At 41.4% G+C, this 5,254-nt stretch overlaps 1 protein-coding gene across 1 annotated transcript in view; it reads right to left on the reverse strand.

Moving 5' to 3' along the window:
• The window catches only part of sorcs3a (sortilin related VPS10 domain containing receptor 3a), a gene marked incomplete at its 5' end in the record, with an annotated part of 95,461 nt that overhangs the window by 84,955 nt on the left and 5,252 nt on the right, over positions 1 to 5,254 (reverse strand). The window lies entirely within an intron of this gene.

Consider the following 5,254-nt stretch of genomic DNA (forward strand, 5'->3'; position numbering starts at 1 on the left):
TATGAACATGTGGGGAAATGTGCGTAAAACACGTATGAAATGTGCACCGCAGGCGTCGCATTTCTTTCAACATCTTCAGCATTTCTTGTTGTTTCACAAAACGAAAGTGAAAGTGAGTCCTTGGAGGCGCAAAAAAGGTGACGTGGCTCATTCTGGACATAAACTATTTTCAGGAGTGGCATCGATAAAAAGAGAAAGAAAGAAAACCTGCTTTGTACAGTCGTCCTCAAATGTGTTCATAGCCTCCCATTAAAGAAGGAACAAAACAGCTGAACTGAAATTGACAAAATTAATAATAAATAAAACTTCTATGAAAATCATGACATTGTTTTTGAATTGTGGTTCAACAGAAACATAAAACAAAACAAAAACCAAACAAACAAGCAAACCAGCATGATGGGAACCATAAACTAACCATTTGTTGAACAACAATTTGAGTCAATCACTGCAATCAAGTGTTTTCTGTAACTCAGTCAGACTTCTGCACCTGTTGACAGGAATTTGGATTCTGGCCCACTGCTCATCAGCAAAGTGCTCTAATTGGACAGTTTTTTAAAAAATTATTCTTTTCAACCACAATTCAAAATCAACGTCTTATTTCACTAAATTATAATTTAGCAAATTTTTATTTATGATTACTTTCTCCAGTTTCTTGTTCTTTCGGTGACTGTTGTGAGTTTTGCCTTTTCTTTAATGGATGGGTGTGAATACATTTGAGGACGACTGCAAATAGTTGCAAATATTTGTAATTAGTTTGATTTTTATATCAAATTTACCTTTTTTATATTCATATCATTTCCAGCCTTCAAAATGCTTTGTATTGCACGTTTTATAATTGTAATAAATAACTTTTTTTTTTCAATCGGATCTGATATTTTTTGTTTTTGAGCCGAAAATGTTAATATAGTAGGTTATTAGTGCACTTTACACCCAATTCAGTAGAAAAACAAGGGTCCTAAACCTGTTGGTCGCCACAGTAATAAACAGGAAGATGCTCCACCTGGTGGAACAATCAGGTACTGCAGCTAATCTACAATAATGACACACATGTAGAGAATACAGGTTTTCTCCATCTGTTGGAGCCTGTAGAGCCACAGTACATCCTACTAGGGTCCTACTGAAGCTCTACAGCAAAGTTCTTGCAGACATCTTCAATACTGAATATTGCATAGAGGGTTTTATGTGGTGATTTTAGTCATGTAGAGTTTTCACGCTCCACAAGTTTCATTCCAACGGTGCGAGATGTTTGGATCAAAGGGTGTAATGTGCTATTTTTTTGCCACGCACTTCCATTTTTCTGTATTTTCATCATCACTGATCATGCGTAAAGTTAATCTACTATTGATGCGTGAATCAAGCGTGAGGCTGATTGATCGCAAATCGATTTCAATAAAAGACGCCCGCCGTTCCCGACGTCGCCGTCGCAGCGTGGCGGTGCGACGCTACCAACATCACAGCTCAGAGATCAGACAGAAAACCAAACTTTCTTCATGTCAACCAGCGTAAAACAAGACAGAAGAACAAAGATAACCTCCATGGTGTCGGCTTCTTTCATCTGTTTTCTTATTAGTTATATTATTATTGATGGGAGCTTTGATCAACAGAAGCTAAATCAAGCGCTTTCTAAACGTATCTGCCCCATCTGACCACAAAACGAAAGAAGAAATAAGTGAAGCCTATGGTGTAGTTTGCACACAGAGGGGTTACATCAATATGTAACATCCACTTCCTGTGTCACTAATAGAAACAGGCTTTTATTCCATCTGCTATTGTTTGTTGTTTTTTTCCCCCCAACAAACTGTAACTACAGATGTCACTGCGCCTCTTTCTTTCCCCGTGATGAACAGTGACAGTGTGGGAGACGTCAAATCAAACCCAGTTTATTTATAGAGTCGACCACAGTTTGTAGCAACAACAGAAATATGAGCGAAAAAAAGCTAAAACAGAAAAACTTATGGTATCAAATTCTAGAATCAAACAGAAATATCTGGATTTTGTGCCGTGTTCGTCTAATATGTTTTGAATTTATCGGTGCTGGACGACTTTCTGTGAATCAAACTGCACCTGATGGACGTTTTATTCGACTGTAAAGCAAAATATTCCAGTTTGCCGAAGATGGAGAAGGAAGGAACTGTGGCGACGGAGGAGAATATGGAAGGAAAACCCTGAGGGAGTGTTTAAGGAGAGTTTCTGATGCTCCAGATAGAGAAAAAGAAACTAAAAGAAAGGATTGCAATGGCACAAAGGACAAACTGCATCCAATGAGGGTGTTTTTATTCATTATAAATCAGTTACAACAATGCCCATTTGTGTGTTTGTTTCTTCTTTTAGAGGGTTTGTTAATGGTGACTCCTAAAACCAACCACACTCTGAGCTTGGTATACATCTCTTGGAGCGTTGGTTGTAGTTTAGCTACAAAACTGCATCTCTGTTAGTCTCAAATATCCACGAATATCTCCCCAGTTTGGGAACCACTGACCTAAAAGATGAATTAATTATAATTTCTCTAATAAAGCTACACTAATCTGCCAATCATCTGCATTTAAAACTTTAAATCTGCACCGTAGCTTTTTACTTTCATTTTTCTCTTCCTTTAATCTACCTAACTGTCTTATTTGTGTTGCTTTATGCTCTGATAAGATCTATTTCCACAGCTGGAGGATGGTCTGATTACACCTGATTATTATTATCTCGTTATAGAGGATGAAAAAAGTCGCAGTCATCCTGGGTGGTGCTGAGCCCAGGATGCAGTGCTGGTGTCCCAGCAAAGCGGCGAGCACTGCCAACAAAACAGCTAATTCTGTGTCCAAATCTTTATCAAATCCTTAATTTTCTAAAGTCCATTTTTCGCTCTGAGGTTGTTGTAGTTTGTCGTCGTGAGGAAGATTTTAGAAACACACAGATGGTGGACGGGGAGAAGAATAAAACGTCTTTGATTTTTCAGTATTCCACTGCTGTGATGCTGCTAAAACCTCATATCAAGGCCTCAAACGCAACATTATCACTATGAAGATTTTTCCAATTTATAAAAATAGCAACGGAAAACATTCGAGTACATTTTGATTTATTTTTCTCATTAATTTATCGTGACTCGATAATCCGACACTAAATGTAAAACCTTCTTTCATGTCGGATAGCAAGGCTGTCGGATTGTCAAGGGTCGGATTATCAAGACACGACTGTATATATTTCTTCTGCCTCATGTTCTTTCGTTCTTTCTCCCTTTTTTATTATTACTATTATTTACCTGCTTGCTTATTTTTGCATATATATATTTTTGAACAAATCCTTGTCAGTTTCTAAAATAATTGGCTGTAAATGTTGACATAAAGCAAGAAACTGGGACCAACCCATATGGCTTTAATAAAAAAAAGAGCTAAACAGTGAAAGTAGACATCCGTACATCTCTCTTTCTCTTCCTCCTGGTGCTTATGTTTTCTTTTTTTTTCTTTCCTCCTCCCAGAGTTGCATTCAGAGGATGCAGCCCGTCTCAGGTGTCAAGGCGCTTGGCTGTTTCAAAGTGGACTTTGGTAAATATCTCGTAGGACAATCAATAGTCTCATTATTCTTTGTCAAGAGAAATCTTTAAGTTGCCTAACCGAGCCTCATCTGCTGTCTAGGGAGGGGGGAGGAAAAAAAAAAAAGTCGTCCTTAATGGTCTAGACCCTTTGCAAACACCGTTAGCGTATGCAGCGAGGAAGCGGAGAGGCCGCCGGCTGCTGCAGGATCGTCATTAGCCTCGAGGCCACGGCGGACGAGCGAGGCTGCAGCTTCATAACCCACTTTTCCTCGCTGTCAATAACGACACGGAATTCATTAGAGGGAAACCTTGGAATCAAAACTTGTGGCTCTCCCGCTGAGCAGAAGCGATCTCGGCATTAATGTTGTATGACAGGGCTGATTCTCTCCCTGATCCTGTAAGTGCTCCGAGCGGCTCCGAGGAGAGAAAACAAGCTCCGGGAGGAAATGCAGCGGCGGCGGCGGCGGCGGCCCGAGCGCTTGAACACTGCAGCAACAGTCCCACATGCAATCGAGTGGAGGAGCAGCGGATCGATGGCCAGGTAACCGGAGGCGGTTTGAACTTTAAGAGGAATTGGTATGATTGATTTTTTATTTTTTTTCCTTCCTTCTTCTTCCCCCATCTCTTTCAGGTTCTTTCGTCTGTGACGTGTTGAAACGCGGAGCTGCTCGAATTGAAGGGGGAGGTTTAGGCTGAGTGCTTGCGAGTTTACTTGAAAGACTCCCGAAGAGGTCAAACGGGATTGAAGGATCTTTGGAGAACAACTCTATTTCTTTGTCTAATGCGCCGCCAAGGACGGGGAGAGGGTTCCCCGCTGCCTGTAGGTGGCTCAGGTAAGTAGATTTCTGGGGGAAAAAAACCCGGCCGAATAAAACATTTAGAGGGACTGAAACAGCCGAAAACGATTAAGTTAGTCCGACTCTTCCTCCTTTATAAATTATTAGCTGGTGCAGAACGCTCAGCCACACAAAGGTGCATTTGTAAAAGCACATGTAGCACAGCGGGGCGGCCCGGCTCCTCGGCCCGCCGGGTGATGCCTGCTGGACTGTGGAAGGGGTGAGCGGGGTCGCGCTGTGGAGGATTTTATAAATGGCGCTTACTGTAGCGGAGTCGGGGGGGAAGGTTTGTCGAAGACACGGGTCACGCACTCCGCACAGAAACCGCACAAGTTTCTGGAAATAGTTGGAGGCAGCATTTGACGAGCGCCGGCCTCACAGTCGCCTCTGCAACGAGACGAATCTGAAGAGGTGCAACCAGGAAAATGGAATAAAATCCTTTTCAACGCAGCAGCTGAAGCCAGACACCAGAGCAGCTTTTTTTTTTTTTTTTTTTGGAGGCAAATTTGAATAAAATCGGTGCGGCCGCGGACAAGCCGTGTAATTATCCCGACTTTTTTCCCCGTCGACTTTCAAAATGCATGAAACCTCATTTGCACAATGTCAAAGTAAATAATATTCACGCTTGTAGAGGAAATTAAAATACAACCCATAAATTGCGTCTGTGTTACTTTAGGAGTCGGGGACATTAACATTTCTGATTTTTTTTTTTTCCGTCGCACAAATCATGATTAATAAGAAACGCCAGCCAGTGGCCCGGATGAATATTAAACCTGATCCGGCTTCACAGGAAAACAAAGCAAAAGACGCTCAGCTGAGGTTAAAGCGATTCGTCTTCTTTTTTTAAAACACGTTTTCTTTTCTGTCAAGTGAAATCAGCAGCAGAGCCACGAGTAGT

Source organism: Stegastes partitus, unplaced genomic scaffold (assembly GCF_000690725.1).
Source record: "Stegastes partitus isolate 25-593 unplaced genomic scaffold, Stegastes_partitus-1.0.2 Scaffold1764, whole genome shotgun sequence".
NCBI lineage: Eukaryota > Metazoa > Chordata > Actinopteri > Pomacentridae > Stegastes > Stegastes partitus.